At 45.3% G+C, this 25,104-nt stretch overlaps 2 long non-coding RNA genes across 2 annotated transcripts in view; both read left to right on the forward strand.

The window, feature by feature from the left end:
• The window catches only part of LOC132207940 (uncharacterized), a 61,002-nt gene extending 49,922 nt beyond the window's left edge, over positions 1-11,080 (forward strand). Inside the window, exon 3 of the long non-coding RNA XR_009444027.1 lies at positions 9,305-11,080. This is a non-coding gene — a long non-coding RNA (uncharacterized LOC132207940). The remainder of the gene's footprint in view (positions 1-9,304) is intronic.
• Positions 11,081-14,188: 3,108 nt separating this feature from the next.
• The window catches only part of LOC132207941 (uncharacterized), a 118,802-nt gene continuing 107,886 nt past the window's right edge, over positions 14,189-25,104 (forward strand). The window contains exon 1 of the long non-coding RNA XR_009444028.1: positions 14,189-14,805. This is a non-coding gene — a long non-coding RNA (uncharacterized LOC132207941). The remainder of the gene's footprint in view (positions 14,806-25,104) is intronic.

Consider the following 25,104-nt stretch of genomic DNA (forward strand, 5'->3'; position numbering starts at 1 on the left):
GAGTGAAATGGGATTGCCGTGACTGTGGAAAGGAGTTGCAGTGACTGAGGAAATGGGACGCAGTGACTGAGTGAAATGGGACGCAGTGACTGATGGAAAGGAGATGCACTGACTCTGTGAAATGGGATGCAGTGACTGAGTGAAATGGGATTGCCGTGACTGTGGAAAGGGGATGCAGTGACTGAGGGAAATGAGATGCCGAGACTGAGTGAACTGGGATGCAGTGACTGATGGAAATGGAATGCAGTGACTGAGTGAAATGGGATGCAGTGACTGAGGGTAATGGGATGCAGTTACTGAGTGAAATAGGATGCAGTGACTGAGGGCAATGGGATGCAGTGACTGATGGAAATGGGACGCAGTGACTGAGTGAAATGGGACGCAGTGACTGATGGAAAGGAGATGCAGTGACTCTTTGAAATTGGATGCAGTGACTGAGTGAAATGGGATTGCCGTGACTGTGGAAAGGAGATGCAGTGACTGAGGAAATGGGACACAGTGACTGATGGAAAGGGATGCCTTGACTGTGTGTAAAGTGAAGCCTTGAGTGAAATGGGATGCAGTGGCTGTGTGAAATGGGATGCAGTGACTGTGGTGAAGGAGATGCAGTGATTGAGTGAAATGGGATGCAGTGACTGCTTCAAATGGGATGCAGTGACTGAGTGAAATGGGATTGCCGTGACTGTGGAAAGGAGATGCAGTGACTGAGGAAATGGGACGCAGTGACTGATGGAAAGGGATGCCTTGACTGTGTGTAAAGTGAAGCCTTGAGTGAAATGGGATGCAGTGGCTGTGTGAAATGGGATGCAGTGACTGTGGTGAAGGAGATGCAGTGATTGAGTGAAATGGGATGCAGTGACTGCTTCAAATGGGATGCAGTGACTGCTTCAAATGGGATGCAGTGACTGAGTGAAATGGGATGCAGTGACTGAGTGAAATGGGATGCAGTGACTGAGAGACATGGGATGCAGTGACTGAGGGACATGGGATGAAGTGACTGAGTGAAATGGGATGCAGTGATTGAGGGAAATTTGATGCAGTGAATGAGTTAAATGAGATGCAGTGACTTAGGGAAATTGGATGCAGTGACAGAGTGACATGAGCTGCAGTGTCTGATGGAAATGTGATGCAGTACCAGAGCGAAATGGGATGCGGTGACTGAGGTACAGGGAAGGAGTGACTGAGTTCATGGGGATGCAGTGCCCAAGCGGACTTGGGGTGCAGTGAGTGAGGGAAATGGGATACAGTGCCTAAGTGAAATGTGACGCGCTGACTGAGTGGAATGGGATGCAGTGACTGAGTGGAATGGGATGCTGTGACTGAGTGAAATGTGATGCAGTGACTGATGGAAATTGGATGCAGTGACAGAGTGACATGAGCTGCAGTCACTGAGTGAAATGAGAAGCATTGATTGCACTGTCTGTGAGATACGGGAAACAGTGACTGATGGAAATGGGATGCAGTGACTGTGGTGAAGGGGATGCAGTGACTGAGTGAAATGGAATGCAGTGACTGAGTGAAATGGGATGCAGTGACTGAGGGTAATGGGATGCAGCTACTGAGTGAAATAGGATGCAGTGACTGAGGGCAATGGGATGCAGTGACTGATGGAAATGGGACGCAGTGACTGAGTGAAATGGGACGCAGTGACTGATGGAAAGGAGATGCAGTGACTCTGTGAAATGGGATGCAGTGACTGAGTGAAATGGGATTGCCGTGACTGTGGAAAGGAGATGCAGTGACTGAGGAAATGGGACGCAGTGACTGATGGAAAGGGATGCCTTGACTGTGTGTCAAGTGAAGCATTGAGTGAAATGGGATGCAGTGGCTGTGTGAAATGGGATGCAGTGGCTGTGTGAAATGGGATGCAGTGGCTGTGTGAAATGGGATGCACTGGCTGTGTGAAATGGGATGCAGTCACTGTGTGAAATGGGATGCAGTGGCTGTGTGAACTGGGATTCTGAGACTCAAGTGAATGGGATGCCGTGTCTGTGGGGAATGGGATGCAGTGACTGTGGTGAAGGAGATGCAGTGATTGAGTGAAATGGGATGCAGTGACTGAGTGAAATGGGATGCAGTGACTGAGGGACATGGGATGCAGTGACTGAGGGACATGGGATGCAGTGACTGAGGGACATGGGATGCAGTGACTGAGTGAAATGGGATGCAGTGATTGAGGGAAATTTGATGCAGTACCAGAGCGAAATGGGATGCGGTGACTGAGGTACAGGGAAGGAGTGACTGAGTTCATGGGGATGCAATGCCCAAGCGGACTTGGGGTGCAGTGAGTGAGGGAAATGGGATACAGTGCCTGAGTGAAATGTGACGCGCTGATTGAGTGAAATCGGATGCAGTGACTGAGTGGAATGGGATGCAGTGACTGAGTGGAATGGGATGCAGTGACTGAGTGAAATGGGATGCTGTGACTGAGTGAAATGGGATGCTGTGACTGAGTGAAATGGGATGCTGTGACTGAGTGAAATGTGATGCAGTGAATGAGTGAAATGAGTTGCACTGACTGATGGAAATTGGATGCAGTGACAGAGTGACATGAGCTGCAGTCACTGAGTGAAATGAGAAGCATTGATTGCACTGTCTGTGAGATACGGGAAACAGTGACTGATGGAAATGGGATGCAGTGACTGTGGTGAAGGGGATGCAGCGACTGAGTGAAATGGGATGCAGTGACTGAGTGAAATGGGATGCAGTGACTGAGTGAAATGGGATGCAGTGACTGAGTGAAATGCGATGCAGTGACTGAGTGAAATGCGATGCAGTGACTGAGTGAAATGCGATGCAGTGACTGAGTGAAATGCGATGCAGTGAATGAGTGAAATGAGATGAACTGACTGATGGAAATTGGATGCAGTGACAGAGTGACATGAGCTGCAGTCACTGAGTGAAATGAGATGCATTGTTTGATGGAAATGGTCTGCAGTAACTGACGGAAATGAGATGCAGTGACTGAGGGAAATTGGATGCAGTGACTGAGGGAAATGGGATGCAGTGACCGAGTGAAATGAGATGCAGTGACTGAGCAAAATGGGATGCACTATTTTTGGGAAGTAGGATGCAATCACTGATTGAAATGAGATGCAGAGACTGTGGGAAAGGAGATGCTGTGTCTATGGGAAATGGGATACAGTGAGTGTCGGAAATTGAATGCAGCGTCTGTGAGATAGGGGAACCAGTGACTGATGGAAATGGGATGCTGTGACTGTGGTGAAGGAGATGCAGTGATGGAGTGAATTGGGATGCAGTGACTGAGTGAAATGTGATGCAGTGACTGCGTGAATTGCGATGCAGTGACTGCATGAAATGCGATGCAGTTACTGCGTGAAATGGGATGCAGTGACTGCGTGAAATGGGACGCAGTGACTCAGTGAAATGTGATTCCATCACTGAGTGAAATATGATGCACTCACTGAGTGTACTGTGATTCAGTCACTGAGAAAACTGTGATGCAGTCACCGAGTGAAATGGGATGCAGTGGCTGAGTGAAATGGAATGCAGTGACTGACGGAAATGGGATGCAGTGACTGAGGGAAATGGGATGCAATCACTGAGTGAATTGCAATGCAAAGACTGAGGGAAAGGTGATGCTGTGACGATGGGAAATGGGATGCAGTGAGGGTGTGAAATTGAATGCAGCGTCTGTGAGATACAGGAAACAGTGACTGATGGAAATTGGACGCAGTGACTGTGGTGAAGGAGATGCAGTGATTGAGTGAAATGGGATGCAGTGACTGAGTAAAATACGATGCAGTGACTGAGTGAAATGTGATGCAGTGACTGCGTGAAATGGGATGCAGTGACTGTGGTGAAGGAGATGCAGTGACTGAGGGAAATGGGATGCAGTGACAGAGTGACATGAGCTGTAGTGTCTGATGGAAATGTGATGCAGTACCTGATGGAAATGGGATGCAGTGACTGAGGTACTGGGAAGGAGTGACTGAGTTCATGGGGATGCAGTGCCCAAGCGGACTTGGGGTCCAGTGAGTGAGGGAAATGGGATACAGTGCCTGAGTGAAATGAGATGCAGTGACTGAGGGAAATGGGATGCAGTGACTGAGTGAAATGAGATGCAGTGACAGAGAGAAATGGGATGCAGTGACTGTGGGACATGGGAAGCATTGACTGAGTGAAATGCGATGCAGAGACTGAGGGAAAGGAGATGCTGTGACTATGGGAAATGGGATGCAGTGAGTGTGGGAAATTGAATGCAGCGCCTGTGAGATACGGGAAACAGTGACTGATGGAAATGGAATGCAGTGACTATGGTGAAGGAGATGCAGTGACTGAGTGAAATGGGATGCAGTGACTATGGGAAATGGGATGCCTTGACTGACGGAAATGGGATGCAGTGATTGACGGAAATTGAATGCCGCCTCAGTGAGAAACGGGATACAGTGACTGAGTGAAATGGGATGCAGTGACTGATGGAATTGGGGTGCAGTGACCACATCAGTACTGGGTGATGATCCTGGCCAGGTGTTAGATTTCAAAGTCGTTGATCACCTTGGTGATAGCGATCACAATTCTGTTATGTTTACTTCAGTGATGGAAAGGGATAGGTGTACACCACTGTGCAAGAGTTATAGCTGGCGGAAAGGCAATTACGAAGAGATTATGCAAGATTTAGGGAGCATAGGATGGGGAAGGAAACTGCAGTGGATGGGCACAATAGAAATGTGGAGCTTATTCAAGGAAAAGCTCCTGTGTGTCCTAGGTAAGTATGTACCTGTCAGGCAGGGAGGAAGCTGTAGGGTGCGGGAGCCGTGGTTTACGAAGGAAGTGGAATCTCTGGTCAAGAGGAAGAAGGCGGCTTCTGTTACTTTCAGATGTGAAGGCTCAGTTAGGGTGATTGAGGGTTACAAGGTAGCCAGGAAAGACCGAAAGAGAGAGCTCAGAAGATCCAGGAGGAGACATGAGAAGTTGTTGGCGGATAGGATCAGGGTAAACCCTCAGGCTTTCTCTCGGTATTTAAGGAATAAAAGAATGACAAAAGTAAGATGAGGCCCAATCAAGGATAGTAGTGGTAAGTTGTGTGTGGAGTCAGATGAGATAGGGGAAGCGCTAAATGAATATTTTTCAACAGTATTCACTCTAGAAAACCACAATGTTGTCGAGGAGAATACAGACATACAGGCTACTGGACTAAGTGGGATTGAGGTTCACAAGGAAGAGGTTTTTGAAATCCTACAGAGGGTGAAGATAGCTATGTCCCCTGGGCCGGATGGGATTTATCCTCGGATCCTCTGAGAATCCAGGGAGGAGATTGCCGAGCCTTTGGCATTGATCTTTAACTCATCATTGTCTACAGGAATAGTGCCAGATGACTGGAGGATAGCAATTGTGGTTCCCCTGTTCAAGAAGGGGAGTAGAGACAACCATGGTAATTATCGGCCAGTGAGCCTTACCTCAGTTGTCGGTAAAGTGTTGAAAAAGGTTATATGGGATAGGATTTACAATCATCTAGAAAAGAATAAATTGATTCGGGATAGTCAGCACGGTTTTGTGAAGGGAAGGTCGTGCTTCACAAACCTTATTGAGTTCTTTGAGAAGGTGACCAAACAGGTGGATGAGAGTAAACCGGTTGATGTGGAGTATATGGATTTCAGCAAGGCGTTCGATAAGGTTCCGCATAACAGACTATTGTACAAAATGCAGAGGAATGGAATTGTGGGAGATATAGCAGTTTGGATCGGAAATTAGCTTGCTGAAAGAAGACAGAGCGTGGTAGTTGATGGGAAACGTTCATCCTGGAGACCAGTTACTGGTGGTGTACCGCAGGGGTGGGTGTTGGGTCCACTGCTGTTTGTCATTTTTATAAATGACCTGGATGAGGGTGTAGAAGGATGGGTTAGTAAATTTGCAGACGACACTAAGATAGGTGGAGTTGTGGATAGTGACAAAGGATTGGTTGCAGAGGGACATAGATAAGCTGCAGAGCTGGTCTGAGAGGTGACAAATGGAGTTTAATGCAGACAAGTGTGAGGTGATGCACTTCGGTAGGAGTAACCAGAAGGCAAAGTACAGGGCTAATGGTAAGATGCTTCGTAGTATAGATGAGCAGAGAGATCTTGGTGTCCATGAACACAGATCCTTGAAAGTTGCCACCCAGGGTGACAGGGCTGTTAAGAAGGCATACAGTGTTTTAGCTTTGATTAATAGAGGGATCGAGTTCCAGAACCAAGAGGTTATGGTGAAGCTGTACAAAACTCTGGTGCGGCCGCACTTGGAGTATTGTGTACAGTTCTGGTCACCGCATTATAAGAAGGATGTGGAAGCTTTGAAAAGGGTGCAGAGGAGATTTACTAGGATGTTGCCAGGGAAAGAGGGAAGGTCTGAGAATGAATGGCTGAGGGACTTGAGGCTGTTTTCATTCGAGAGAAGAAGGTTGAGAGGTGACTTAATTGAGACATATAAAATAATCAGAGGGTTAGATAGGGTGGATAGGGAGAGCCTTTTTCCTTGGATGGTGACGGCGAACACGAGGGGGTATAGCTTTAAATTGAGGGGTGAAAGATATAGGACAGATGTCAGAGGTAGTTTGTTTACTCAGAGAGTAGTAAGGGAATGGAACGCTTTGCCTGCAACGGTCGTAGATTTGCCAACTTTAGGTATATTTAAGTCGCCATTGGATAAGCATATGGGCGTACATGGAATAGTGCAGGTTAGATGGGCTTGAGATCGGCATGACAGGTCGGCACAAGATCGAGGGCCGAAGGGCCTGTACTGTGCTGTAATGTTCTATGTTCTATGGCTAGCTCTCCCTGTGCTCCGTGTGATTTAACTTCCCTCTTGGAGTACCGTGAGGAACCTTCTTGAACGCCTTACTGAAGCCCGTATGCGTCCATCTTTCTGCCTTAGTCAATGCTCTTGATTACTACTTTAAAAAACTCAATCAAATTACGTGAGTTATGATTTCCTGTGCACATGTGTCCTCGGATCCCATGGACTGTTTCCTGTTCTAACAGTCTTCAAATGGGGGATCTTGTCAAAAGCTTTGCTGATGCCCAAGTAGACTGTATCAAATGCATTGCCCTCATGCACACACCTAGTTAGCTCTTCAATCATAGATTCATAGAGTCATACAGCACAGAATGAGGACCTTCAGTCCCAATCATCTGTACTGATCAGGTGTCCCAAACTTAACCGGTCCCATTTGCCTGTGTTTGGTATCCGTCTAAACCTTTCCTAATTGTGTACCTGTCCAAATGTCTTTTAAATACAGCAATTTTATCTGCCTCGACCACATCTGTTGGCAGCTCCTTCCATTCACGAACCCCACCCCCCCCACCCCTTGTGGAAAGTTGGTTGAAAGTCAAAGCTGTGAATGTTAGAGATTCATCAACAAACCTCTTGCTGTCAACTGAAAGAAACCAGAGCTGATAAATCTCATTAGTAAACAAAATCATAGTTCTCCAGATTTAGTAAACATTATTTAGTAATTCCTCTTTTAATAGCTCTCACACAGTTGGCTGTCACTGAGGGGACTTCTCCTTGTACATTTCCTGCCATTAACCCAGTGCACTCTACAGGGACAGAAGACAGTAAAACTAAATAAAGAAACTCTAATTGAAAGAAAGAAGAATTATGGAAATGTCCTGCCCTCACCCCTTCTTTCCTCACAACCGCTCCCCACCCCTTTCACAAAGAACGATCAAACGAATGCTGTTGTAACATCTTACTTTGTTCCAATCCCAGTTTATTTGTTGCTGAAACAGACTTTCTTGCTATTGGTCCCTTTGCACTTAATTATTCCAATGCACCCTGCGCACCTCCCGCTTTCTATTCTCGATAAAATCAGGGTCTTCTGCTGTTTATGTTAACCGTTCATAGCATATCCTGTGCCCCTTGACCTGCATCAATTCCAAGTTCAGCAAATCCTCAATTTTAATATTAATTAATAAACTCTAGTTTCGGTTTCAAATCCCTCCACGGTCTTGAATCCCTCCCCTAATCTCTGTAATCCCCTCCAGTCTCCTAGTTTTCAGAGCTATCTACAGTCTTACACTAACTCATTCCTGAACATTTCCAGTTGTAGTTAGCTCACAGGTGGCATTGCTGTGAGCTGCCAAGGTACTAACACTGGAATTTCTTTCCTCAACCACTCTGTCCCTCAACCAGTTATTCCTCATTTCGTACACTGAGCATGAGTGACCTGCAGTGAGGTCTCAAGGAATTGGTGCCAGTTCACCAGAGGATGAAGTCACACTCCATTTCAGCTACAGGGGATTCAGATGAGAACTGCAATGGGGATGGGGTGGCCGACAGAAGAAGGATTGGTGCATTGGCAGGTTAGAAAGCCTGCCATTAATGTCACGGAGCATGAAAGACTCTGGCTTCAATCTGGCGCAGTGTTTGGAACCCATCCACTCCAGCACTGAGTTGTGGCCAACCTGATGGGAACAGTTACAGATTGAGTCATGATTGGCATCTCTGCTCCAGAAAAAGCAGAAGCTGTTGTGGTACAGTCGTGGGTGGGCCCTTCTGGAGCTAGAGTTACTCAGGATAAACACAATAAAAATCATCAGCTTTCACCTGCAGTGCCACAGTCACAGGGATCGCACTCTGTGGGAGCATTAAGCAAGAAAAAGGCACCTATAATACTGGTATGAAGGAAATAAATGAGGGCAGTTGATATTTGCATGCATATGGCACAGATTGTTCAACATTATTGTTTTGAAATATCGATATTGTGATGGCATTTACTGTTGTTTGTAGACAAGTGGTGCAGTGGTAGTCAACAGCCAAGGAGAGGGAAGGTTCAGCCTTGTTAGTGGAATTTGAGCTTACATTTACCTGTATTACAGTTGGACGAGTGGATCACAGAAAGTCTGGCAACAAAAAAGCTGCAATGGTTACCTCCTCACTGCTTCCAACTCCTCCTTTTTCTCAGCTGTGCCCTATCACTGGCAGCGACAGCGCACCCTCATGATGCCAAGGTTGGAGACTATCAAGAATCATGACGACACCGGCCCTTCTCTGTACTGCAGGACTGCCCCAGAGTGCTCCAGGCAGCAGAAACAACATTGAACTACTCCAGTGGTCTGCACCATTACATTTCCTGTGGTACTTTATGCAGCCCCTCTGAGTGTGTAATACACACTCCCATATGGACCACGTCTTCAAACTAAGGCTCTTGTCACCTCCTCATTACTTCAAGTTGTTCAAATGAGGATGGCAGGGCAGAATATTGAAGAATTATTACAAAGTCTTCTGTTCAGTATCCTGCTGCTCTCTGACAAGGAAAACTGAAATGTACTTGATTTTCATGTAATTTTGATTCCCATTACAGGTCCTTATGGGAACAGGAAAAATGACAAGCTGGAAAATTTTGCAAGTAATCTTTGGGCCAGCCTGGAATCTTCCCATCCTCTGGCCATGACCTTGTGACCCTGCTTGGAGGTTGTACTTACAGTTTCAGAAGTGATCAATTCCAGTGAGGATGTCTGTACTAAGGTGAAAGCTCACGCACAGTTCTTCACGACGGGAAAAATGGCTCCATTCAGACTCTGGAGATTCAGGTATCCCACTGAGAATCGTTGTCTCCTTCATCATTCACCTTATTCCAGTCACCTGTCCTGCCCTGTGTGATTTCTGTCCATTCTCTCAGTCATGCTTGTCTGAGGGGATAGCCACTACTGTAGCCCTGTTGTTGACTTGTGCAGTATCCTCACAGTCAGGGAATGCTTCCCCATTCCTGAGAGATTTCAGCTGGCTTAAACAGCTCTGAAAACCACGAAACACTTTTACAAGAGTCAGCGGAAATCCACTTGCATCTAACCTGTAAGTAGTTGGTGATATCTCTATCCTCACTGCACTGGATTAAGAGAGGATTGTAACTGGAATACTGAGGTCAAAACATATACCATTAGCATCCGAGCAGCATTACGCATACTTCCATCAGAATGTGAATCAGATGACAGGGATTATACCTAGCACTTGGAGAACTGACAGAAACCCCAGGTTACCGTGTCAGGAAAGTTCCAGTGAATGAAGTGCCAACCGAGCACTTACCATTCGGGGGCAGTCTGTGGCTAAAACCCCACTCACTGAGAGATGCTGGCCAAACAGAGACTAGTGTCTCGCCATTGCAGGTGGTGCCACCAGGAAGGGTGGCTGATGCTGGTACTGCAATTAATCCAATGCTATTAGTGAGTCATGAACAAATTGGGGTCGTGGGAGAGGTTTTCTGGCCAGGGAATCAGGAGGTTGTAAGAAAAGGTAGTCAGGTGCTATCTGTTTGCCATCGCTACTAATATGGCATGGCGGATCAATGGTTAGCACTGCTGCCTCACAGCTCCAGGGACCCAGGTTCAATTCCAACCTCAGGTGACTGTCTGTGTGGAGTTTGCACATTCTGTATATGTCTGCATGGGTTTCCTCTGGGTGCTCCAGTTTCCTCCCACAGTCCAAAGATGTGCAGGTTAGATGGCTTGGCCATGCTAAGTTGCTAAGAGTGTCCAGGTATGTGTGGGTTAGGTGGGTTATAGTGGAATGGGTGTGGGTGGAATGCTGCAAAGGTCAATGTTGGGTCAAAGGGTCTGATTGTACACTGTAGGGATTCTATAATTAAGAGTTTTACTTCTCAAACTTTCTGTGTGATATTTGTTCAGCCTCAGTTATTAATTGCCCACTCAGGGGAGTAAAGACCATTTACCAGCCTTCCCAATCGAGACTGCATCAGGGTAAAACTTGAAAGACAGTCAGGTCCGTACTTACACTCTCCAGCTCAAACCCCGCATAAAGAGAGGGGTGTTAAATTCTACCCGTCATGTACAAAATCCAGCACCTACGTGATTGCCTGCAAAAATGCCATCCATCACTGCCCACAACAGAAGAGTGAACCTGGCAGAAACGCAGAATTGCTACAACGCAGAAGGAAGACATTCAGCCCATCATACTTGCCAAGCTCTCTGAGCACTCTAATTTAAGGCCAATCTTCTACCTTTTTCCAAAAACCCTGCATGTATTTTTTTTTCTGTTTAAGTAACCATCCCTCTTGCGTGCCTTCGCCGAATCTGCCACCACCACATTTCCGGGCAGTGGATTCCAGGCCCAGATCACTCACTGGCTGAATAAAGTATTTTTTTCTCACTGCCCATTTGCTTCTTTTGTTAGCATCTTTGAAACTGTGCCCTCTGGTTCTAGATTCATTTTAGGAGTGGGAACATTTTATTCCTAGATAACAAGGTGTAGAACTGGATGAAGAGCTTTCTGAACTTTCGTCAGAAAAATGAAGAAGGGTCTAGGCCTGAAATGTCAGCCTTCCTGCTCCTCTGATGCAGCTGGGCCTGCTGCGTTCATCCAGCTCAGCACCTTGTTATCTCAGATTCCCCAGCATCTGCAGTTCCTACTATCTCTGAAGCATTTTATTCCTATCTGCTTTCTCCTGAGCACTCATGGTTTTGGAAAGTTTCTATCAAGTTTCCAAGGAAAGCAGTCCCAGTACCTTGAAAAAATCCTCATAACTGAGTTTCTCATGCCTGAGAATCATTCTCATAAATGGAGGCGTTGTGACAACATCACTGGACTAGTAATCCGGAGATTCAGGTAATCAGAATCAACTTTCACCATGACGCATGTTTGAATCCAATTTCAATTTAAAAACAACACCCAGGAATGAAAGTCTAATGGCGCCCATGAAATGGACCAACGACTGTGCTGTACATTTCTATGACTCTATGTCTCATAACAGGTCGCAGTACATTGGAGTTTTGTGTCATCTGCACAGTACAATGTTGTCCCCTGCACACCCAAGCCTAGATCATTTATGTCCGTATCAGGAAAGCAAGGGTCTCAATACCAGCCTCAGGGGAACTCCACAACAAACATCCTCTCAATCAGAAAAACACCCATCACACTCTCTTTCTTGTGATCAGAGATAATGGGAACTGCAGATGCTGGAGAATCCAGGATAACAAAGTGTGTAGCTGGATGAACACAGCAGGCTGAGCAGCATCTCAGGAGCACAGCAGCTGACGTCAGCTTTGGTGCTCCTGAGATGCTGCTTGGCCTGCTGTGTTCATCCAGCTACACACTTTGTTATATTACACTCTCTTTCTTATCCCTCAGACAATTTTGGATCCCTTTCATTCTGAGATTTTCTTCAAAAATTGTACAAAATGCTTTTGGATAGCCCATGCACAGCACAACAGCATCTTTGTCCTTTTCAACCTTCTCTGTTACCTGCGACTATCTCAAGCATCCAAATGATGTGGGCAAGTGGATACTGACGTTATTGGATCTTAAGACACGGAAAATAACTCATTGATAATGTGGTATCCCAAATTAGAACCATCAGAGATTTACATGTCGGTGATAATTTACGCACATGAGAGGGGTGCAGACACTTAGAGCCATTCAGCCGCTAGGTGAAAACATTTCCGAGTTAATTGCCACCCTGCGCAGAGTGCACATACAAATCTTGATGACAAGCATGACCCCAAGTCAGACAGCATCATTAGCATTGCTTCCAGATTAAAAATAACCCAGGGAGAACAAGACACTGCCTTTCAGACAGGTGTGGAGATAATTCCCAAATAACTAGCTTGATCCCAGACCATAGATGGGATGTACAATTATGGATTGACCAGATAAGGAACCAGCCAGGGTGCTCAATGATAACTGGTTAACATGGCGGGGAAGGGAGTGAAAAAATAACGAGACGTGCTAATCGGAATTGAGCTGTATTTGTGTGTTAAGTATAATTGAAGGGGCGTAAGAAGTGGGAGAGGGCTGTGGTGGCGGGTGGAATGATTGATGGAAGCCGCATTTGCTTCTTGTCCAAGTTTAATTCACTTCCGGAGACGCCGGTATTATTTTCAAATTGGCGCTATTTGCAGCGTAAAATTGCAATCGCCAAATGTTATGCTGACTCCTGAGACAGCAGGTTGGCAACCCCCAGTGAAAAGGGACCAGGTACCAACGCTGCATCACCTTGCAGTTCTTAATCCAGGATGATAGAGAGTTTGGAACAGTCCCGGCCAAGTTGAAGTTACAGCATCCATTTCCATCAGTTAATATTGTGACGAGCATAATGTTTAAATGTGCAGTTTCACCTGTTCAATTCTTGTCTATCGACCAATAAATACAGATATTGCAATGGTGGGAAGGATTAGCGGGATGTTAGAAAGCAAAGCGGTGTTATTTTCAGAAAATGGTTACAAACCAGAGATTTTAAAAGGATTAGTTCCACCCCTTTCCCACCCCACCCCCAACACGCACTCTTTGGTAGGGGTTTCCTTTAAGAGCGCTTCCAGAAATAAACCTGCCTTGGCCCAGGATCTGTCCTATTTGGTATGAGAGGGATGTGATGATTTGGCTCCCGTACAATCTTCCTCCGCCATGCGGCAGGGTAGGAGCATTGAAAGCAGATCTCAGCTCTTGTGGAGAGAGAGAGAGAGAGCGTGAGGCAGCGGCTGCGAAACGCGATGGGGGTGAGGACGGACTGAAGAACCATGGCATCGCCGCTGTGTACTTAGTGCAGCCACCAGGCTCTCGGGGGAGGACAGCAAGGAGAATTTTGTGTTGTCCTTTTTATTTGCAATAATCCGGGGTGGGGAAGGGGAGAGAGAGCTGAGATAATGGGAACTGCAGATGCTGGAGAATTCCAAGATAATAAAATGTGAGGCTGGATGAACACAGCAGGCCAAGCAGCATCTCAGGAGCACACAAGCTGACGTTTCGGGCCTAGACCCTTCATCAGAGAGGGGGATGGGGAGAGGGAACTGGAATAAACAGGGAGAGAGGGGGAGGCGGACCGAAGATGGAGAGTAAAGAAGATAGGTGGGGAGGAGAGTATAGGTGGGGAGGTAGGGAGGGGATAGGTCAGTCCAGGGAAGACGGACAGGTCAAGGAGGTGGGATGAGGTTAGTAGGTCGATGGAGGTGCGGCTTGTCGGGGGGAGGAAGGGATGGGTGAGAGGAAGAACCGGTTAGGGAGGCAGAGACAGGTTGGACTGGTTTTGGGATGCAGTGGGTGGGGGGGGAAGAGCTGGGCTGGTTGTGAGGTGCAGTGGGGGGAGGGGACGAACTGGGCTGGTTTAGGGATGCTAAATCTCCCCTTCCCCCACCGCATCCCTAAACCAGCCCAGTTCGTCCCCTCCCCCCACTGCACCACACAACCAGCCCAGCTCTTCCCCTCCACCCACTGCATCCCAAAACCAGTCCAACCTGTCTCTGCCTCCCTAACCTGTTCTTCCTCTCAGCCATCCCTTCCTCCCACCCCAAGCCGCACCCCCATCTACCTACTAACCTCATCCCACCTCCTTGACCTGTCCGTCTTCCCTGGACTGACCTTTTCTCTCCTCTCCACCTTCGGTCCGCCTCCCCCTCTCTCCCTATTTATTCCAGTTCCCTCTCCCCGTCCCCCTCTCTGATGAAGGGTCTAGGCCCGAAACGTCAGCTTTTGTGCTCCTGAGATGCTGCTTGGCCTGCTGTGCTCATCCAGCCTCACATTTTATTATTTTAGGAGAGAGAGCTGTTTTGGTTTGTGATACAAGAGACGAGGCTGTCTATGCCTTTCACCCATCGGTAGCTCTCCTCCTGTCCCTGCCTCTATGCACACACTCTGCCAGGCATAGTCTTCCTCCCTCTGTGTGTGTGTGTCTCTCTCTCGCTTCAGCTCCTAAAACCTAAGATGCATCGGATATAAAAACACGCACATAAACACACACACACACACACACACATCAACAAGCCATGGAGAAAGATCAGGAATTACTGCAAGCTGTCAAAACCGAAGATGTAGCTGCAATGCAGAAGCTGTTGCAAAGGCCGAAACAAGGCAAAGCGAGTGAGTACCCTTTACACACCGTTCCATTGGCTGATGTGAATGTGCCTGCGTTTTTTTGTGTGTGTGTGTTTTGCAAATGTCCTGTTATTGTGGAGTAGGAGGGGAGGGAGTTTGGTCTGTTGTTCAATATGGGCTCTCCTATCTTGACCGATGCTGTTCGTGACTCTTGATACAGTGCAATCGGTGGGAATGTAGCATTAGCCTGAATAGTGCGTTCTCTCTCTCTCCCTCAGACAGCTCCCCTGCATCCCTTAGCTTCACAAGCCGGCGCTTTCTGCTCCTAACAGCGCAGATTGGACGTTGAGGATAGATAAGGTCAATACTGGGAATCCTAGATTCCCTATCAACCGGGCAAGAGATTGCAGATGGTTTGTAGCGAGTCCACGGTTGAGATACAACGCACAGAATCAGTTCGTATAAGGGGAAAGGTGGTTCTGGAGGTTTGCACTGTTCTGTTTCGGCAAAAAAAGTGCCCGACCAGAGAATATCAGGCCAGTGACTAAGATGGTTAAACAGCTAATTCTAGTGGAAAGCTGTCAAGAAGGTAATAGCTCAGAGTCTCGCTTCTGAGGAAGTGCAAACTGGAGATCTTGTTTGACCCACTCTGTGCAGGTTGTTGTTGCTGTGTTGCAAAGAGAGCCGAGAGACGTGAGGGGGGACTCGGATGTGACAAATGCAGTGACTCCACACCCGGGCAGTGGTTTGGCAACATGATTCGGACCCCGTTAGCTTGCAGCCCTCTGACGCTGTTCCCTTCCTGCCGGATGCTCACTGGCTCGCACGCCCCAAACAACCGGGGCTATTTTAAATTTAACCCCTTGATTGACGGGCTGACAAGTGCCTGTTGATGACAAAGCAATAGATGCTGCAGATCTGGTAATTAGAAGCAGTTTTGCTGGGAGACGCTTTAATTGATAGATTTCAATTCTAAAATTAACCAGGATTAAACGGGGGAGACCTCGAGCTGGCTGATCTATGATGTAGTAATAACAGTATTTTCGGAAAGATTGTCTGAGACGCAGGAGTGATGTCTCTCCCAGCTATCCTGGCTGCAAGGAGAAGGAAAAGGCAACCCTTTCCGAACAAGGCACAGTGAGGATTTCTGAAACATTTATGTATCGCTTAACTGGAAACTTGATAATGTACGCCACAATGTGGGAGGGGGAATCTTATTCAGTTCTATATTTGCCTAAAGCTTCACTCCAGATATTTTGTTAAAAATAAAAGAATAATGGGATTTGAAGGGTACACTGTGAGTAAATCGTGGGAAAATGTTAATTTATTTTGATGTGACTTGCTCCTACATGAGTAAAACACATTGTGATTAAGGATGATGGAATAAACTAAAAGCATTATTTGCCAGGATGAGATTCTGTCATAGTCTGGAGATGCGCTGCTCTGCTATCCAGTTATGAAGAGCTGCTGTAGTTGTGTTCTACAAGACTCCAATTGTTGGATGCAGTGGAAGTCTTTCAGGAGAAGACACCATGTCCCTTTTAAAAATAGTTTCTTACTGATTTATCATGTCACACACAGTACTTTGATTTGTAATTTTCTGGCTTATTCTCTGGTGTTGAGAACCTTTGTGGGTTGACTCTCCCTTTGACCTCATGATCCCTGTTGAGTTTAGATTTTGAATGCGTGGCCTGTGCATTTGTTGGATTTCTCTCTATTGGTTCTCTAAGTTCACTGACTGAATGCAACACTGTATCAATGTTTACCAATAATGATCATATCTGTGATGATGCTATTTTCCTTGGGACAGATAATGAAAATCTCCATGCTTCACAAAGTCTGTCTTCGTGTCTATTGGTGCTCCATAATTGGTGACCATGCCTTCAGCTGACAATGCCTTAAGCTCTGGAATTTCTTCCATAAACCTCACCACTCCTTTACCACCCCCCCCCCCCCCCCCGACCATGTTCTCCTTTACATTATTGGTTGTAAAATACCAGAGCGGTTACCTGTGTTGATATCGCCAGTGTCACGTTTGATTAGATCATTCCTCCTATGAAATATTGTGAGACATTTTACTTTTACCAATGCAAGATGCATACATGCTGTTGTTATTAGACAATAAGTCGAGGTGGGAGGGTGCGGTATCATTGGGATTTAAATGGCTGGAGAGGCCTAACGCCAAATACCCAGCAGGTAGCTGTGTTGGGGCTGGGTTTGAGGGTGGGGTGGCAGATGGTGACTGTCTCTTCTAAATTAGCCCATGCTCCCATTAGAGGATCATATGTAATGCCTTGCTTATCACCAGTCTTCAAAATTCTGACAACACCCCAACTCCCCAACATATCCTCACTAGGGCCTACCAATTCTTCTCACTTGGTGAGCTGAATCTGGAACAATTGTCTAAGTCCCAAGTGCAATACCAGTAATGATCACGTCTTCTGGTGGTGCTGCTGGTACAGTGCTGGAATGCTGCCAATCTCTTACTGGCCTGAATCTCTCTGAGGCAGGACATCTTCATGTATAAGCGGAGCAATCAACCCATCAGATGGTTGCAGAGCTTGGCAGACTTCCCCATCTCTGTGCTTTTGGTCAAAGAGGTGGGGAACCCAGAGTCTTGTGTCATTCAGCCCTGAGGCAGTTGACCCTTACTTGCCTTCTGAAGTAGTATAGCAAATAGTTCATAAAAATGGGCAATAAAATGGTGACTTTGCCAGCATAATCCACATAATTAGAACTTTTCTTTATTAAATTGGGAACTCTGTGTGGTGTGTGCAATGCTAATGGAAGTACAGATCCTGGCTAAGCCCAGTGTTCTGTCTCCACCTCCCATGATAATACAAGGTACTGACTGATTGGTTTCTTGGCTGAGACTGTGGTCACTTAGTTGGCAGCCAAAAACACGAAGCAGTGTTTTTAGGAGAGGATGAGACAAAATATTTAGAGTGTCGAGAGGGTCCATAAAGTTTTGCAACTGAAGACATAAAAGCTGCTAGAGTTTAAAAATAACTTGGATCTGTATTTGAACTAACATTAATGTAGAGGGCCAAGAGCTGGAAAACAGGATTCAACTTGATAGTTTTAATTTGGCTGGCAAAGATGCGCTGGGCCAAATGCTCTCCTTCCATTGCTGCAAATTTCCACGATACTCCAAAATCATGTCAAAGATTTCTGAAGAAGGGTCTTGGCTTGAAACATCAGCCTTCCTGCTCCTCTGATGTTGCTTGGCCTGCTGTGTACATCCAGCTGTACACCTTGTTATCGCTATTGTAGAGCATCTATGTGTCCCACTGTTATTTTACTATCGTGCCAGATGTGTAGTACATGATTTCTCTGCAAGTTGGTATGACAAATTAAAATGATGAGACATTTTTATTCTCTTAATGATAAAACTCAAAATTCCAACTGCACCTATGTCAACTCCTGTGCTGTAACATGTCTTTACAGATTGAAAGGTGCATTTTATTTCAGTTGGGATGATTCTTGGATTTCTGCCAGACTTCAGCAGTTTGAGGTTTGCTGTGACAATTCCATGCCTTTTGACCTTCAACACAATCACAATGAAAATGACGTGGAAATTACAATATGGATACTGTGTGTGTGTGTGTGTGTGTGTGTGTGTGTGTGTGTGTGTGTGTGTGTGTGTGTACCTTGTGATATTTGATATAATCGTTTGATATAATCAGTGGCGTTACTTTGGAGAGGTTTTGGTCTCCCCTTTGAATATTGAAGTAGAATGTAAAGCTCTTCCAGAAGTTTCGCTAATGACATAGAGCATCAGTCTGATGAAAACCTACCTCTTCCCCTTGCTACTATCTACTTGTTATTGCAGTATCAGTTTCTGAGACATGCCTTAGAATCCATTAAAGACGTGAATAAAGGCAAACAGTTGCCACTCACTCTAACCAACGTTTTTGTATAAAGATTTTACCCTCTACATGGACATGAGTCTTAATCCCATGTGCCCACTCTGTTCCAGTGAATGCTTTATTCATCCTTACTTTGACCACTTGCTTAACCTATTCCTAAATATTGACTTGGCTGCCTGTTCAGTCATTAATTCTGGTTGCACATTTTGAACTCTATGTGTTTGATGCAGCAGTTGGAAACAAGGGCTTGTGCTGCTTTAGTTATACCATCAATAGAGACTTTAAATAGTCATTAAAGAAAGGAAGAACTGGCACTGAATAAATTACCTGGGGTTTTTTTGTATTCATTCTTAGAATGGAGCTGCTGCTGGCTGGCCAGTATTTATTGCCCACTCATAGCTGCCCTTGACAAGGTGTTGGTGAGCTGCCTTCTTGAACCATGGCTTGGAGGGCAACTTGCAGGTGGTGGTATTCCCATAAATTTGCTGCCCTTATCCTTCTAGATGGTAGTATTTATGAAAGTGTTGGTTTCTAAAGAGCCTTGGTGAATTTATGCAGGGGATTTTGTAGATGATGTGCACAGCTGCTACTTCCCATCACTGGTGGAGGGAATGAATTTTTCTCGCTGTTGCTTTGTTAACTGTAGCAGCTTGCTGTGCCTAAATTGACTGCTGCATTTCCTGACATTGCAATAGTGACTACACTTCCAAAATATGAATACTGCTGAGAAAAGGCATATTTTGCTCCAGTTTTTCAACTTGCACTTAACAGGACAATTCACATCAAATACAATGTAAAAGGATCAACTATTATAGTAAATAAGAAGTGAGTCCTGGTGTTTTCCCTGTGGAAACACCTCAGAGTCCACTGTAATTGCTTTATTCATCTTTACTTCAACCATTTGCTGTACCTGTTCCTAAATATTGATGTGGTTCCACTTCCAAATGAATCAGCACTCTCTTTGTGTACAGCTTTTCCCTTCACTTCTTGCAAATTGCCCCAATAAGTGCAAGATGAAAAGGATAAACAAAATGTATTTTTTTCAAGTTCTGTATTACCAACTGATGACTGCCAAAATACTTCATTGGCTGTAAAGTGCTTTGGAATGTCCTGAGGCCATGAAAGAGAAGAAAGAGAAGGCTTTCTTTCTTAACATTGTGCATTTCACAGCTTTAGGATATCCCAAACAACTTCTGGCCAAGAGAATAGTTGAGAATTGGAGTCACTGTCGTAATGTGGAAACACGGCAGTCCATTTGTGCACAGTGAGATCTCACAAACGGCAACATCACAGTGACCAGAAAACCCCTTCAGTAATATCAGTTCAGAGCTTAGTATTGACCAAAACACCAGGATAACTCTGCTTGACAACAGAGGCATTACATTACCTGAGAGGGAATACGAGTATTTAACAACTAGACACCTGAAGCCACAATTTCAATGGGTAGAGTGTTGGTTCGAATGGTATCATCCAAAGGTCAGCACCTCCAACAATGGACCACTGGGTATGTTAGCCTAGATTTTCTTCTCAGGTCTATAGATCCTGACTTGAACAATGACATTCTGTCTTAACGGTTGGAGTGAAACCCACTGAGCTGCAGCTAATATAGAACATAGAACATAGAACATAGAACAGTACAGCACAGAACAGGCCCTTCAGCCCACAATGTTGTGCCGACCATTGATCCTCATGGATGCACCCTCAAATTTCTGTGACCATATACATGTCCAGCAGTCTCTTAAATGACCCCAATGACCTTGCTTCCACAACTGCTGCTGGCAACGCATTCCATGCTCTCACAACTCTCTGCGTAAAGAACCTGCCTCTGACATCCCCTCTATACTTTCCACCAACCAGCTTAAAACTATGACCCCTCGTGCTAGCCATTTCTGCCCTGGGAAATAGCCTCTGGCTATCAACTCTATCTATGCCTCTCATTATCTTGTATACCTCAATTAGATCCCCTCTCCTCCTCCTTTTCTCCAATGAAAAGAGACCGAGCTCAGTCAACCTCTCTTCATAAGATAAGCCCTCCAGTCCAGGCAGCATCCTGGTAAACCTCCTCTGAACCCTCTCCAAAGCGTCCACATCTTTCCTATAATAGGGCGCCCAGAACTGGACGCAGTATTCCAAGTGCGGTCTAACCAAAGTTTTATAGAGCTGCAACAAGATCTCACGACTCTTAAACTCAATCCCCCTGTTAATGAAAGCCAAAACACCATATGCTTTCTTAACAACCCTGTCCACTTGGGTGGCCATTTTAAGGGATCTATGTATCTGCACACCAAGATCCCTCTGTTCCTCCACACTGCCAAGAATCCTATCGTTAATCCTGTACTCAGCTTTCAAATTCGACCTTCCAAAATGCATCACCTCGCATTTATCCAGGTTGAACTCCATCTGCCACCTCTCAGCCCATCTCTGCATCCTGTCAATGTCCCGCTGCAGCCTACAACAGCCCTCTACACTGTCAACGACACCTCCGACCTTTGTGTCGTCTGCAAACTTGCTGACCCATCCTTCAATCCCCTCATCCAAGTCATTAATAAAAATTACAAACAGTAGAGGCCCAAGGACAGAGCCCTGTGGAACCCCACTCACCACTGACTTCCAGGCAGAATATTTTCCTTCTACTACCACTCGCTGTCTTCTGTTGGCCAGCCAATTCTGTATCCAAGCAGCTAAGTTCCCCTGTATCCCATTCCTCCTGACCTTCTGAATGAGCCTACCATGGGGAACCTTATCAAATGCCTTACTGAAATCCATATACACCACATCCACAGCTCGACCCTCATCAACTTTTCTAGTCACATCCTCAAAAAACTCGATAAAGTTTGTAAGGCATGACCTACCCCTCACAAAGCCGTGTTGACTGTATTTGATCAAGCCATGCTCTTCCAGATGGTCATAAATCTTATCCCTCAGAATCCTTTCTAACACCTTGCAGACGACAGACGTGAGACTTACTGGTCTATAATTGCCGGGGATTTCCGTATTTCCTTTCTTGAAGAGAGGAATTACATTTGCCTCTCTCCAGTCCTCAGGTACGACTCCAGTGGAGAGCGAGGATGCAAAGATCTTCGCAAGTGGCGAAGCAATTGCATTTCTCGCTTCCCAAAGCAGCCGAGGACAAATCTGGTCCTGGCCTGGCGACTTGTCAATCTTAATGTTTGACAAAATTTTCAGCACATCAGCTTCCTCTATCTCTATCCATTCCAGCATGCACACCTGCTCTTCAAAGGGTTCATATCCAATGATTGATCTGTATAGTGAGTGAAAGGAAAATGGTGTAAACACCACACTGTGCAGCCTGCTCTCATGCACTCACTCGGAGCAAATTTTCAGAAACTTGCCAGTAGATAGTGAGTGCACCTTCTTATTAAGCTGCTGCTTGTAGCCGCTCCTGCCAGGAGACCTGCTGTCATGGTGTGCCAATTCTGTCTGTCTTATGCCACCCTCATACATCGGTTGTGGTTTGTTGGCAGCCATTCTGTGACACCACTCTGTGACCTGTTCCTGGGAAGATAGGGTTCTCCTGTGAGGAAAGGTTGGATCTGTACCAGTTGGAACTTAGAAGAATGAGAATTGATCCTATGGCAATATATAAAATCCTGAGGGGACTTGATACATTGTGTACAGGGAAAATGTTTCCTCTCGTGAGGGAATCTCAAAAAAGGGGGTACAATTTAAGAACAGGAGGTCTTCTTTCTATGATGGAGACAAGGAGGATTTCCATCAGAGGGGTATGGGTCTGTGGAATTCTCTTCCCCAAAAAGTATTGGCGGCTGTACCATTGACTTTATTCTAGGTTGAGTTAGATGGTTTTTTGATAGATGTGGGAGACGAGGGCTTGGGGAAAAGGGACAGAGGGGCTTGAGTCCACAAGCAGATCAGCCACTGGATGGTGGAGCAGAGTTAAAGGGCTGAATGGCTTTCTGTTGCTCTCAAATGACATGTTCCTATATTCCGTTCTAACATCCATCATCCAACTGCACATAGGTTGACCCCTCTTCCTGCTGCTGTCCAGAATCCCTTAGCTTGTAAGCTCAGATCAAATAGCCAAAATTGTGACTCTCTTTTTCTGGGTGTCACTTCTTAAACTTGGAGAGAGGAAAAAGGAGTATATGAGTACCTTTTGTTCTTCTCATTTTAGATTCAATCTTTTTATAATATTTCTGAGAACTGCTTGAGAAACAGAGTCATAGAATCATACAGCATGGAAACAGACTCTTCAGTCAAACCAGCCCGTGCCAAACTTATTTTCGAGCTAAACTAGTCCCACCTGCCTGCTCCTGGTCCATAACTCTCCAAATCTTTCCTGTTCATGTACGATTCTAAGTGTCTTTTAAGTGTTATAGCATCTAACTCAGGAAATGAATAGTTTTTTTGTGGGTGCATGTGGAATGTACTGTATCATGGTGAGGGAAAGTAAAAGGTGTATTCAGATTGAGGAAATGAATGCTGGCCTGAACAGAATTGGTTGCTTTGTATGGCCTTATTGATTTTGCTTGCCTCTCGTACCTTGTTGTAAAACTGCTTATAACTTCAAGGAAGGAGAATAGCAATTGCTGTGGGTTTTGCAGAACACATTGTAAGTACATACAGATTTATTTTTTAAAAAAGCTATTAAACCAAAGAAATGGAATTGCACAATAAATCAGAAAGTAACGTGGCAGCCTAGCTGCTTGTTGAAGCACTTAGACTTTGTATAGATGGCTTTGTGCTTTGCCATCCACTTTCCACAATGGTTAAAATCATAAAATTGTACAGCACAGAATGAGTCCATTCAATCATTATGCCTGGGTTGACTGGCGGAAAGAGATTTCTGATCTGCCCCACTTGCCAGTCTTTTTCTCTGCACCACTGCAAATATTTCCCATTTTAAACTACTTCATTCCTCCTGCCTCAGAGCATCTTGCTTTCATTGTGCTGCTTGGGTTGGCCTAGAAACACAATTGGCAAAGTGGGTGGCAAGAGAGGTGATTCATTCTGAATGCCTCTTTTTAAAATATTATTTATTTATTGAATGTGGGCATCACTGATACGGGGCCAGCATTAATTGCTCATGAGCAGATGCTCCTGAGCTGCCTTCCAAAACCACAGTATTCCCAAAGCGATGATAAGGAGGGAGTTGCAGAATTCTCAATCAGTAAAGATGATGGAATGGCAACATTTTCATGTCAGGATTGTGTGTACATCCGAAGATTGGAGGGAAACTGAGAAGTGATGCCCCCATGTGCCTGCTGTCCTTGCCCTGCTGGTTGGTAGATGTTGTGGGTTCTGGAGAAACCTTTGAAGAAATGTTGTTGCGTTACTGCACTGTATCTTGTAGATTCCAGTTGGAGCATCCACTTTAAGGCATCTACTTGCATCCTCATTCGAGATTCTCTATTCTGAGTGTAGGGAGCCACTTACTATGCTAGTATTGTATGGTGCTGACTGTTTACAAGCTGCCAATCAAGATGAAGTCATGGAGAAAAGAAATAGCTGTGATGTGAAGGTACATGACAGATTCCATTGTTACTGTATTGGCTTAGTAGAAATATCACCATTGAGTCAAAAGGTTGTGGATTCAAGTCACACAGCTGGAGAGTATCAGAGAGGGTAAGTGAAGAAGGGTGTTCCTCATGACTGGAGATTGCAGAACCAAAGGTCACAGACTAAGGATGCACAGTAGAACGAAGATGAGGAGAAATGTCTTCGCCAAGAGAATGGTGAGCCAGTGGAATTTTCTATCATTGAATATTTTTAAGACAGAGTTAGATATTGTTCTTCGAGCTAAAGAGATCAAAGAATATCGGGAGAAAGCAGGAACAGCAATGAGCAGGCATGCTCATATTTTATGGTGGAGCAGGCTCAAGAACTGAATGGCCTACTCCCAGTCCAATTTTCTCTGTTTCTATGTTAAATTGGGAAAGGGGAATGGATAATCTGGTAGTTAATTAATTATTGCTTTAAGCATAAAATTAAACTGAACATTTATAACTCACTGACCTAGTTCCAAACACACATAAATAGGATTCAGACTTGATTGATATTCCCCAATAAGGACAAACCAAAGTGCTTTGAAACAGACAAAGTGTAGTCACTGCTGTAACATAGAGAATGTATTTACATAAGTTCCTACAAACAGTAAATTTACTTGCATGAGCTCCCACAAACTGTAATGTGATAATGACCTGATAATCACTTTTAGCAATGTTGATAGTGAGATCTCACCTGTTTTTCCTCTAAAGAATACCATGTGATTTTTTTTACTTCCACCTGGGAGAGCAAACAAAGGTACAGATTTATCACCAATGCAGCACAGCAGGACAAGAAATGAGAATTGTTACGATTCCAGCTGCTTCAGCAAGTGGAATAGTCAAACCCCAGAATAAAACCTGCCTCGCTAGATCTTTTTCCCCTTTGTCAAACCTTGTGGTCTTTCACTGAAACATAAGCACATCAGACTACAGATTAGATTTTACCAATA

This window comes from Stegostoma tigrinum, unplaced genomic scaffold (genome assembly GCF_030684315.1).
Source record: "Stegostoma tigrinum isolate sSteTig4 unplaced genomic scaffold, sSteTig4.hap1 scaffold_217, whole genome shotgun sequence".
NCBI classification, from domain to species: Eukaryota; Metazoa; Chordata; class Chondrichthyes; order Orectolobiformes; family Stegostomatidae; genus Stegostoma; species Stegostoma tigrinum.